Source organism: Hyla sarda, chromosome 12 (assembly GCF_029499605.1).
Source record: "Hyla sarda isolate aHylSar1 chromosome 12, aHylSar1.hap1, whole genome shotgun sequence".
Classification (NCBI taxonomy): Eukaryota; Metazoa; Chordata; class Amphibia; order Anura; family Hylidae; genus Hyla; species Hyla sarda.
In genome coordinates this window covers 85,337,428-85,350,612 of record NC_079200.1, presented here as the reverse complement: position 1 = coordinate 85,350,612, position 13,185 = coordinate 85,337,428, and the positions used below count along the sequence as shown (strand labels likewise).

The window sequence follows — 13,185 nt, the reverse complement described above, 5'->3', positions numbered from 1 at the left end:
CACTGTGCTTGCTTTCCTGCTGGTGAAAAAAAATATTTTTTCTATAATTTACATTACATAACATCCTTAACCCACTGCTTAGAGCCCTGGAAGTGACAAGTGTGCTGGTTGATGGGATTTTTATGCATTACGATTTTCTCCTCTCTAGCTAGAACGATGTCTTCTCTAGGCATCTTTTCTACCTACAGTCTTTCCAGTGACTCTGGATACTGTAAGCTGAGAGCAGTGAATGGGAATAAATGTTCATTTTGGTTACTGAGACATGTCAGAAGAGGTCATTGGTGACTATCCTTTAGCTTTACCGAGACTTATTGTAGGAGATTCCTGGTGATGACAAAAAGTGGTGAATTCACAATATTTTAGCCATTTTTGTAGTCAAATAAAACAGATAACTCTACACATTAGGGCTGCAACGATTAATCGATGTAACCGATTAAAATCGATAACGGGATTCGTTGTCGACGAATCCAGTTATCCAATAATCGCCCGATTCGTTGTCTGCCATCAGTGGTGGCAGTGAATGAAGTCGACATGTCTCCGACGCTGCCCTGCTCCTAGTGCAATCAGCGCACCACCGGAGTGAGGTGAGATTTCCGAACACGCTAGGAGCAAGGTAGCAGCGGGGACATGTCGGGCGGCGGCGGCAGCAGGGCCCCCCTTTAGACCGCAGCCCCCACCCTTGTAGACAGCTCACCTACAGCTGGTGCTGCCCCTTTCTCCCGTCTGCATCACGTTGTGCTATGGAGGTCCATGTGACATACACGTCACTCCACCTCTTCCCCTGCGCCCGGCGTAATGTTACGGAGGAAGCAGAGTGACACGTTTGTCACATGATCCTCCATAGCACAACGTGATGCGGACAGGAGAACGGGGCAGCGGAGCGGCAGCCCCTGACAGAGGACAGCTGCAGGTGCGCTGTCTACAAGGGTGGGGGCTGCGGTCTAAATGAGGCCCTGCTGTCTAAAGGGGGGGGGGGGGGCCCTGCTGTCTAAAGGGGTCTGTAAAAGCAATGGTCTGCAGTCTGCACATACACGTGTGTATAGGAGTGCTATATAAAAAAAAGTAAAGAAATAAAGAATGTAAATTTACTGCTCCCCCAATAAAAATTCTCCCCTTTTCCTAATTTTTTCTTTTACATATTTGATACTACCGCGTGGCTAACTGTCTGAACTATTAAAATATTAGTGAATCATTAACATTTTCTTTTAATAGTTCAGACAGTTACCCATGCGGCAGTATCAAATTTACGCTGGTTTCTGTACAGGATCATTAATAATGACAGCAACTGGCGTAAACGTAAAAAAAAAAGTTATAAAATTGCTGCTGTTTGGTCACATCACATGTTAGAAATTTTTAATATGGCCATTCATTGTACATAGTTTTTCAAGTAGAATCAGCTGAACCCCTTTTTTTTGGCATTTTGACTTTTTTCCTGATTAAATCAATAAAATAATCGCCACCTAATCGATTATTAAAATAATCGTTAGCTGCGGGCAGCCCTACTATACATGTTATGACACAAAACACAGTTCTGGTAAAAATAATGACCAAAAGAGTACAAGTGAACCCTGCCTTAAAAAGGTGCACAGACCCAACCTGGGAGCACAATGCCAAGAATCCTTAAGGGCTCCATCTTTGCCACATTTATGAGGATTTTCAGTTTTGCTTTCAGCATTAACTTGGTAGTGGTCACACCAGTACTACATTAAGTTCTGGGACCATTACTTTTGTCCTGGACAGTTTCATGACTTTTAAAATGATTCTGTTGAACCCCAATTCACATGTCTGATTCAATGTCTGATTTTTATCCATACATTTTTAGCACAATTTATTATTACTTTTGCCAGTTTCAAGTTAATTTAGGAAGCAATGTGGGATTTTCTGTATTTACCAGGAGTGTACCAGCAATTTTATCCATGTCTGTATATGTGTGCTGTAGTTGACACTGTACGTATACTACATTTTTTTTACTGTAAATATACCACAACTAATGCTGTGTGCATATACTACAGATGGTTCTACATTAAATGCTACAGCTGGTCCTAGTGGCACTACATGTGCACTGTTGGTAGCCAACATGGACAATACCCATGTACAGATTATTGATACACTCTCAGGGGTGTGGTAATAAAAAGTAGATTTTTATACGTCTTGTAAAATCTCTCTCTGAGCTTCTATTGGGGGGGGGGGGGGGGGGGGGACAGGACAAGGAGTATATGCTGCTTGCCACTAGGAGGCTGACACTAGACAAAAGCAAGTCGGCTCCACCCGGCAGGATATACCCACCTCCTGGCTCTGAGCAACTCAGTTTAGTCCCAAAAGCAGAAGGAGAACCGACCAAGAAAGGAACAGTCCGGGTAAAAAAAAAAAAAACACACCATAGCGGCGGAAACTGGCTGGCCACAAATAAACCAATGGGCGGGTGTCATGTCCCCCATTAGAGGCTCCGAGAAAGATTTTACGGCAATTATAAAAATCTACTTTTCTCAAGCACTTCAACATCCCAGCCAGAAAAGAACTCAGGCGGACGGCTGAACGGTCACATGTAAAACCCTGCGGCCCAGGCCTGCGTCGGAAGACACAAAAGGTATTAACACTGTAAAACTTGGCAGAAGTATGCAGGGACGACCAAGTCGCCGCCTTGAAAACCTGCAGAGCCAAAGCCCCCAGGAGGCCCCCACCGTGCGGGTGGAGTGAGCAATCACTCGAAACGGGGGTACCTGACCCTTGCAACGATACGGCCTCTGAAATGGCAGATTGTATCCACCGAGAGATAGTGGCCTAGGAAGCCGGGAGCCCCTTGCGCCGCCCCTTGGGAAACACAGAGTCACACTGCCGGGAGGAGGAAGTGACCGTCAAATAGATCCGAACCGCCCAAACCAAGTTCAGCTTGTGAAGCTGGCACTCCCGCGGAAGAAAAGGGGACGGTAAGAAAGAAGGCAACACAATCTCCTCTTTGAAGTGAAAGGAAGTCATGACCTTGGGCTTAAAAGAGGGTACCGGCCGAAGAACCACCAGAAAAGGTGAATGGCAAGAGAGGGCAGTCAATTCCGACACACGGCGAATGGACGTGATAGCAACGAGTAAGGCCACCTTCCAGGAAAGGAAGCGAAGGTAAACCTGGCCAAGAGGCTCAAACAGAGTGCCCTGCAGAGCATCCAAAACGAGGTTGGGGTCCCAATGTGCAGTGGGGGGAACGGAATGGAGGGACCTTGTGAGTCACACCCTGCAAAAAAGTGTGCACACGAAGGTCGGATGCAAGAGGGTGTTGGAAGAGGACAGAAAGTGCCGAAATCTGCCCCTTGATGGAACTGAGGGCAAGGCGCGTTTCCAGCCCCGACTGCAAAAAGGACAATAGATTCTGCAGAGAAAAAGAGGTGGGAGAGAGAATAAGCCTCACACCAGCAGAAATAGGCCCACCAGGTACGGTGGTAAATCCTAGTAGACGAGGGCTTCCGGGCATGGAGCATGGTCCGGATCACACTGGTAGAGAATCCCCGAGCCCTTAAAACACGGTTTCAACCGCCACGCTGTCAAACGCAACGGAAGTAAATTGTGCTGGCAGATGGGTCTCTGGGATGGGAGGTCGGGACAATCTGGAAGACTCGTCTGCCACAAGACTGACTGCGTACCACACGTGACAAGGGCAATCCGGGGCCACCAGAATTGCTGAGACTCCCTTCGCCTTGAGCTTCCGGACGACCCTGGGAAGAAGTGGAAGAGGAGGAAAGAGGTAGGAGAGCGAAGGGGGTCCAAGGGACCACGAGAGCATCTACCACCAGTGCAAGGGGATCCCGCGACCTGGCGGCGAAGCAAGGGACTTTCCTGTTCTGGCATGACGCAAAGAGATCCACATCTGGAGGAGTTCCCCAGCTGTTATAGATTTGAGCAAAGACCTCGGGGTGAAGGGACCACACGCCCGGGTCGGCGGTGGAGCGACTCAAAGTCCGCCTGCCAATTGTCAATCCCGGGAATGTGCACTGCCGATATGGCTGGAACGTGAAGTTCCGACCAGGTGAGGGTCTTCGACACTTCTTTCATGGCCGCCGAGCTGCGGCTGTCGCCCTGGCGATTGATGTATGCCACTGCTGTGGCATTGTCTGTTCGGAAGGCCCCGAAGCTGGTGACTCCAGTGAAGAAGGCACAGGAAGATCGCAAGGAGCTCCACAACGTTGGACCATTTTGTCCCGGAAGACACCTCCCCAGCCGAGGAGACTCGCGTTTGGGGTCGGATATGCCAATGGAGAGGCAGGAAGGGGCGACCCTCTGGGAGGAGAGGAGACCGAATCCAGCAAAGGAGGGAGCGGCAAACTCTGAGCGGAAGCCCGATCTCGTGGTGGAGAGACAAGGGGGATTTGTGATTTGTCCCACTGAGAAAGGATGGCCCACTGGAGAGGACGGTACCGAAATTGGACAAAGTGGACTGCTTCCATGGAAGCTACCATCTTGCCCAGAACAGACATGCAGGCCCATATAGGAATAAGTCCCGGCCGCCGAAGCAAGCGAATCCCCGACAACAACTCCTGGAGTATGTCCTCCGGAAGTGTAAGGCGGGCCGCATGTGTCGAAGCGGATCCAGAGAAAGGTCAGAGATTGGGACTTAGACAGGTTGGATTTCGCACGGTTGATTATCCAACCGAAACTGAAGAGGATCTGCAGAGTGATGTTGAGGCTCACCCGAATCTGTTCCAGGGAGGGCACCTTTATGAGCAGGTCGTCCAGATAGGGGAAAACCGAGACACCCCGAGTGTGGAGGAGAGCCACCACTGCAGCCAGCGTCTTGGTGAAGACTTTGAGTGCAGTCGCCAGCCCTAAGGGTAGGGCGACAAACTGAAAATGACCCACAGGAACAGCGAACCTGAGAAACCACTAGGGGAGCCGGACCCAGGGTACACCACCAGGCGCTGGTTGGTCTCGAGGAGGCGTTAACAGTCCATGCTGCAATGCACCGTGCAGGTGGGGGGGGGAGGAGTGCCATGCTCCTGTCGCCCCACGCTAGAAAATAAACTAAAAAAGGGGAGAGAAAATCTAACTATAGACTGAGACTAGGAAAAAAAACTAAAGAAATAAGCCCAGGTCTGGAGAACTCCAGACCTGTGTATGCCTCCTGCTAACACTAAGCTAAAACTGAGTTGCTCAGAGCCAGGAGGAGGGTATATCCTGCCAGGAGGAGCAGACTTCATTTTTTGCCTAGTGTCAGCCTCCTAGCGGTAAGCAGCATATACCCATGGTCCTGTGCCCCCCAATGAAGCGCTCAAGAAAAAATAAATAAAAAGAAAATACGACAAACACCACTACTTTTCCAAGGGACTAAAACAGATCTACTTGTACCTCATGACAATGCAGTTGTCCTGATACATAAAATAATTCCAACCAAAATAATATGCAAATAATGTCTTTATTAATAGAAACTTAATAGGCAGTACAGTATGTCACCCCATTAGGTGGAGAGTGCCCCTGATAAGTAAGCCCCCCATTAAGTAGGTAGTCTCCCCTTCTGGTAGGTATGTCCCCTCATCAGGCAGGCAGGTAGGGCTCCCCCCAGTAGGTAAATAGGGCCCCAGATAGATATGTCCCCCCAGTTGGTAAAAGGTAGGGCTCCCCCAGTAGGGAGACAGAGCCCCAGATAGATATGTCATCCAACAGGAAGGCAGAAAGGACTCCCCTGGTAGGTAGACAGGGCCCCAGATAGATATGATGCCCATAAGGTAGAGCTCCCCCAGTAGGTAGCTTGGCCCTCAGATAGATACGCACCCCATCAGGTAGGGGGTATAAATAGTTTTAAATGGGAGCCCTAAGTTAGAGGTTTCCAAACTTTTCATTAGGGATCGACCGATATTGATTTTTTTAGGGCCAATACCAATAATCTGTGAACTTTGAGGCAGATAGCCGATAACTTATACCGATATTTCGGTATAAGTTATCGGCTATTTCTCTCTCCCCCCATATCAATGATTTTAAGCGGGCGCTTTAAAATCAATGAACTGCAGCGGCTTTTGCGGGGCCAGAGACCGCTGCTGCCACCTGCTTCTCTCCCCCTGCCTGTCCTGGGGTCCTCCTGAGTCCAACCACCACCACCGCTGCCCCAACCCAGCCGTGTTGAGGACGTCACTCGTCATTGCGCAGCACAGGACGCTGCAGGAGCCAGAAGTAGCGCGTACCCCGGGAACAGTTAATTATAGAACCCGGGATAGGGGAGGCAATGGGGCAGCGGCAATCTCTGGCCGGGGGGGTTGTTTTGGGGCATTATCGGCATGGTAATTGGCTAACGTCCAAAATTGTGAATATCGGCCGATAATATCGGCCAAACCGATAATCGGTCGATCCCTACTTTTCATGTTGGCGACACCCTTTTTGGAAATGCATAGGTTGGCGACACTCCTCAGTACTGCGTGCATTGCACACGTTGACAATGCACAACGTAATATCAGTATTAGAAATGTGGCTGCTACTCCTTGTGCCATTTCATCCCCCTCTTGATACTCCCCTGTGCCATTCCATCCCCCTCTTGATCCTCCCCTGTGCCATTTTATTCAGTTGTGTGGACAAACATTCCTTGTCACAGAAGAAGGGATAGACCAGATTGAGATAACAGAAAGATAGACAATAATCCAAATAACCACAACCAAGGTATGCAGAATACTAACTCTGAACACATGCCCAGAAAAGCAGAAGGGCTACAGTTCGCACAGGCTTGATCAATTTTGCCTGTATCAAGGGTTCAGGCTGCTGGTGGTGGTGTAGAGGTGTGAGGGAAGTTTTCTTGGCAGACTTTGGACCCCTTAGTACCAACTGAGCATCATTTAAATGTGACAGCAGAGCTGAGTATTGTTGCTGACCATGTCCATCCATTTATGACCACAGACCCATCTTCTGACGGCTATGTCTTGCAGGGCAGTGCACCATATCACAAAGCTCACATCATCTCATACATGTTTATTGACATGACAATGAGTTCACTGTACTCCAATGGCCTCCAGTGTCACCAGATCTCAATCCAATAGATCAGCTTTGGGATGTGGTGGAACAGGAGATTTGTATCATGATAGTGACCAGTGAGTGTATATACAAGGCCAAATTGTATGGGCCAGGGATGTGGAATTCCTATCGCCCGACGCCCGGGACATGCAGTTCCGTGCGCCGGGCAGGTGAATTTTTCCGGCCCTTAGCCCGGCTTCGGGCAAGCAGGGCCGGACCTGACAAGCGCTGCGGCGCTCAGTGGTCTGTATGGAGCAGGCTCCCGACATCTGCTCGCTCCATACTCTGCAGCCCCCGGCTGTGGAAACTTACGTCCTCCGAATGCAGAGCAGGGGGATGGGAGATGAGAAGCTGTGTATGTCCTATCTCCCCTGCTCTGCCTTCGCTCTTCCCGTGCAGACCTGTGTCCTCTGCCTTCGCTCCACACAGCTCTAGCTTCGGAGAGCTGAGCGGAGGAGCGGACGCAAGTCTGCACGGGGCGCAAGTTTCCACCTCACAAAGCCGCTAATAGCCAGCATGCGGAGCTCAGCAGTCTGTATGGAGCGGGCTCCGGACTCGTGCCCGCTCCATATTGTGCAGCTCCTGGCTGTTTTCAGTAGCCGGGGGCTGCCGCTAATAGCCAGCATGCGGCGCTCAGCAGTCTGTATGGAGCGGGCTCCGGACTCGTGCCCGCTCCATATTGTGCAGCTCCTGGCTGTTTTCAGTAGCCGGGGGCTGCCGCTAATAGCCAGCATGCGGCGATCGTCACGGCTGGCTATTAACCCTTTAGATTGCCGCTGTCAGCGGCGTCTAAAATGGACATGTGAATGCTGCCTGGTGGGCTAGTGGGGTGGATCGCCCCCCTCCCCCCGCAGAGTGATCGCAGGGGGGGGGAGGTATGGCGATCCACTATAGAGGTAGCCGGAGGGCTTACCTCTGTTCCCTGCTGCCCCGTGGCTCTGTCATTGATAGAGCCTGGCTGGACCAGGCTCTATCAATGGATCGCAGAGCACACAGATCAATTGAGTTCAATAGAAGTTATCTGTATGAGGAATCTAATTATTCCTCCCAAAAGTCTAATAAAGTGTAAATAAAAAAAATAAATAAAAAATTAAAAAAAAAAAAGTTTTAATTAAAGTTTAAAAGACACACATTAAACACCTTTTATGTTCAAAGTTCAAATCACCCCATTTTCCTATATAAAAACATGCAAACATAATAAAAACCTATTTGGTATCGCTTTGTGCATAAATGTACGACCTATTAAAAAACATTATGTTTCCCGTACGGTAAATTAAAAATAATAATAATAATACCAAACCCCAGAATTGCAATTTTTATAATATCCCCTGAAAAAAAGTTAAAAAGCGATTAAAAAGTCAGATCAATACCAAAATGGTACCGATACAAAAACAGATTATGGCGCAAAAAATTAGCCCTCATACAGCCTGGTATGCAAAAAATAAAAAAAAATAAAAAAAAAAGCTACAGGGGTCAAAAAACGGCAATTAAAAAAAATAATCTAAAAAGTTCAGATTTTTTTTAGATTTGTAAAACATGACGTAAACTATAGAAATGTGGTATTGCTGTAATCAGGCCGGCCTAAAATATCAAACTAACATGTTAGCTCAACCACAAGGTAAATGGCTTAGAAAAGAAAAACCACCAAATCTATCTATCTATCTATCTATATATTTATTTATTTATTAACTCGCCAGACAACAGTTCCATATACAAGTCTGGCACCTTGCCAGCTTTATTTACACAGGTTGCCGGTAAAAACAAAACATAAACAGGAACAAAATAAACTCCTAGACCGTCTGGTCGCTGACTATAACTCTCAGCATGCACTGTCTTGTGAGCTTCCCTCATCCAGTTAAAACCTGTGCCACCTGCAACCTGTTTTACTACCAGTTCACACCCGAACTTGGACCACTCACTGCTCCTGCTGCGTGTTACCTAAACAGGGCCCGTGTGTCTCCCCCTCTAACAGCCAGCATACTGTTTCCCAGGGAGAGCCCAGATTAGACTGAGTCTCCATCTTATATACACCTCCCTTCCCTGCTGCCTCATTTAGCAAGCAGCAGGTGAGAGATTCTCCAGGGTGAGCAAAGGAAATACACCCTTTCCTTGCCACCTTATCACACTATTATAGGGCGAGGAGGAAAAAAATGAGAGCGTAAAAGCAAAAATTGGCCCGGACAAGTGGATAGTCATGAGGGACAAGTATATTTTGCTCCATTTTAGTCCCGTGGACAAGTAGTTTTTTTTTAAATAAAATTTCCACACCCCTGATGGGCAGATATACAGAGAAAGCTAACCTTTGAAACAGGACTACATGTGGTATTTGTTAGGGTTTGTATTCTTTCCAAGTACAGGGCATTAACCCCTTAAGGACGCCGCCTGTCTTTACCTTAATGAACAAGGCCAATATTTCAAATCTGTGTACTGAAGAGACAAAAAGAACAGAGGATCCTAGTGTATTATCAAAAACATTAAAAGCAGAGTTTTCAACACATATGTGCTCACCAGAGTTGGTTATGCTCAGAGCATAACATCTACAACAACGCATCAATAGTGGGTCAGCAGCCCAGGAGAACCCCATCATCCAAGGAGGTCAGCAGGCAGTAGTAAAAATAGACAATTAAAAAGGAAGAAATTTTCTCCAAAGTCAGGCGCTTCTCCCAATAAAAAGTTATCTTTATTCCGTCAGGAAAGACATAAAAAGTTGGTATAAAAAGCACTTTCAAGACGTCTTGATAAAGAGCTCAGTCCGAGCTAGAAACGCATTGAAAGTGCTTTTTATACCAACTTTTTATGTCTTTCCTGACGGCACATCGCGGATCGGGTTGACAGGTTGTTGGGCAGGGCTGGAGAGGACCCAGCAGTCATGGTACATATTGGCACCAATCACAAAGTAAGAGGTAGGTGGAGTGTCCTTAAAAATGATTTCAGGGACTTAGGCCGCAAGCTTAAGGCAAGGACCTCCAAGGTAGTCTTTTCTGAAATACTACCAGTACCACGAGCCGCACCAGAGAGGCAGCGGGAGATCAGGGAGGTAAACAAGTGGCTCAGAAGCTGGTGTAGGAAGGAAGGGTTTGGGTTCATGGAGAACTGGGCTGACTTCGCTGTCGGTTACCGGCTCTACCGTAGGGACGGGCTGCACCTCAATGGGGAGGGTGCAGCTTTGCTTGGGGAGAAGATGGCTAGAAGGGTGGAGGAGTGTTTAAACTAGGGACTTGGGGGGAGGGAACCTACAGCAAAGAGGGGGAAGATAGTGTAGATAGAGAGGTGGGAATTATAAATGTACCTGGGGGTGGAGCGGAGGGAGGGGTTAGAATAGTTAATAGGAATAAGCTTCATAGGAAAATAAAACTTACACCCTTGAATCCCATTAACCCCAATAACATAAAGGATGGAAATGTAAAGTGTATGTTCACAAATGCCAGAAGCCTAGCAAATAAAATGGGGGAGCTTGAGGCCTTGATACTGGAGGAACATATTGATATAGTTGGGGTCACTGAGACATGGCTGGACTCCTCGCATGACTGGGCTGTCAATCTGCAGGGGGTTTACATTGTTTCGCAAGGATAGAATGAACAGAAAAGGTGGTGGAGTCTGTCTGTATGTAAGAAGTGGTATGAAAGTCAGTGTGAACGATGCCATAGTGTGTGATGATTCTGAGGATGTGGAATCATTGTGGTTAGAATTAGAAAAGGAGGGAAATACTGAAAAAATAGTATTTGGTGTAATCTACAGACCCCCTAATATCACTGAAGAGATAGAAGTTCGGCTTCATAAACAAATAGAGAGGGCCGCCCGGGCAGGTACAGTGGTAATAATGGGAGATTTTAACTATCCAGATATAGATTGGGGTCCGGGGTTGGCTAAAACTACAAAGGGGCGACAATTCCTAAATTTATTGCAGGATAATTTTATGGGCCAGTTTGTGGAGGACCCAACAAGAAGTGATGCCTTCTAGCCTTCAAAAAATACAAATCTGATGGGTCAGCTATAACATTTAAACAGTACAAGGAGCTTAATAAAATCTGTAAAAATGTAATAAAAACAGCAAAAATTCAAAATGAGAGACAGGTGGCCAAAGAAAGCAAAACTAATCCTAAATATTTTTTTAGATATATAAATGCAAAAAAACCAAGGACAGAGCATGTAGGACCCCTTAATAATGATAATGGGGAGGTTGTCACAGGCGATCAAGAGAAGGCGGAGCTACTGAATGGGTTCTTTAGTTCTGTATACACTATGGAAGAAGGAGCTGACATTGGCCAGGTCAGTGCTGGTAACATCATGTAATGTACTGAACTGGCTCAATGTAGAGATGGTACAAGGTAAGTTAAGTGATATAAATGTAAGCAAATCCCCAGGACCGGATGGACTACACCCAAGAGTTCTTAGAGAGGTATGTTCAGTAATATCTGTACCCCTGTTCATGATATTTAGAGATTCTCTGGTGTCTGGTATTGTGCCAAGGGACTGGCGCAAGGCGAATGTGGTGCCAATCTTCAAAAAGGGCTCTAGGTCTTCCCCAGGAAACTATAGACCGGTAAGTCTAACGTGCATTGTGGGTAAATTGTTTGAAGGACTTATAAGGGATTACATACAGGAATACATAGGGGATAATAGTATTATAAGTGATAGCCAGCATGGGTTTACTAAGGATAGAAGTTGTCAAACCAATCTAATTTGCTTTTATGAAGAGGTGAGTAGAAGCCTTGACAGAGGAATGGCTGTGGATATAGTGTTTCTGGATTTTGCTAAAGCGTTTGATACTGTCCCTCATAGACGTCTGACAGGTAAGTTAAGGTCTTTGGGTTTGGAAATTTTAGTTTGTAACTGGATTGAACACTGGCTCATGGATCGTACCCAGAGAGTGGTGGTCAATGATTTGTACTCTGATTGGTCCCCGGTTATTAGTGGTGTACCCCAAGGTTCAGTACTGGGACCGCTGTTGTTTAATTTATTTATCAATGATATAGAGGATGGTATTAACAGCTCTGTTTCTATCTTTGCAGATGACACCAAGCTTTGTAGCACAGTACAGTCTATAGAGGATGTGTATAAGTTACAAGATGACTTGGATAGACTAAGTGTCTGGGCATCCACTTGGCAAATGAGGTTCAATATGGATAAATGTAAAGTTATGCATCTGGGTACTAATAACCTGCATGCATCGTATGTCTTAGGGGGGATTAAACTGGCAGAGTCACTGGTAGAGAAGGATCTGGGTGTACTTGTAGATCACAGACTACAGAATAGCATGCAATGTCAGGCTGCTGCTTCCAAAGCCGGCAGGATATTGTCATGTATCAAAAGAGGCATGGACTCAAGGGACAGGGACATAATACTCCCCCTTTATAAAGCATTGGTACGGCCTCACCTGGAATATGCTGTTCAGTTTTGGGCACCTGTCCATAAAAGGGACACTGCGGAGTTGGAAAGGGTGCAGAGACGCGTGACTAAACTAATATGGGGCATGGAACATCTTAGCTATGAGGAGCGATTAAAGGAGTTACAATTGTTTAGTCTTGAGAAGAGACGTTTAAGGGGGGATATGATAAACATATATAAGTATATTAATGGCCCATACAAAAAATATGGAAAAAAACTGTTCCAGGTTAAACCCCCCAAAGGACGAGGGGGCACTCCCTCCGTCTGGAGAAGAAAAAGTTTAGTCTCAAGGGGCGACACGCCTTCTTTACCGTGAGGACTGTGAATTTATGGAACGGTCTACCTCAAGAACTGGTCACAGCTGGAACAATTTACAGCTTTAAAACAGGATTAGATACATTTCTGGAACAAAATAACATTAATGCTTATGAAGAAATATAAAATCTCATCCCTTCCCCAATATCGCGCCACACACCTACCCCTTAATTCCCTGGTTGAACTTGATGGACATGTCTTTTTTCGACCGTACTAACTATGTAACTATATATGTAATAAAGATAACTTTTTATTGGGAGAAGCGCCTAGCTTTGGAGAAAATTTCTTCCTTTTTAATTGTCTATTTTAATGTTTCAAATCTGGCATGCGTCTTTTTAAGTGGTAAATCTTTATTTATGCAGCATTTTTTTGTGAAAAACTCCAAAATATATTGGGAAAAAATGGAATTCTGAGAAATTCTGGCTTTTTTTTATGGCATTCACTGTATGGTAAAAATTATATTTTTATTCTGTGGATCAGTACTATTATGGCAATACCCAATTC

The 13,185-nt window shown here is 46.3% G+C and overlaps 1 protein-coding gene across 4 annotated transcripts in view; it reads right to left on the bottom strand.

The window, feature by feature from the left end:
• Positions 1-13,185, bottom strand: part of PLEKHM1 (pleckstrin homology and RUN domain containing M1) — a 38,832-nt gene that overhangs the window by 5,181 nt on the left and 20,466 nt on the right. The window lies entirely within an intron of this gene.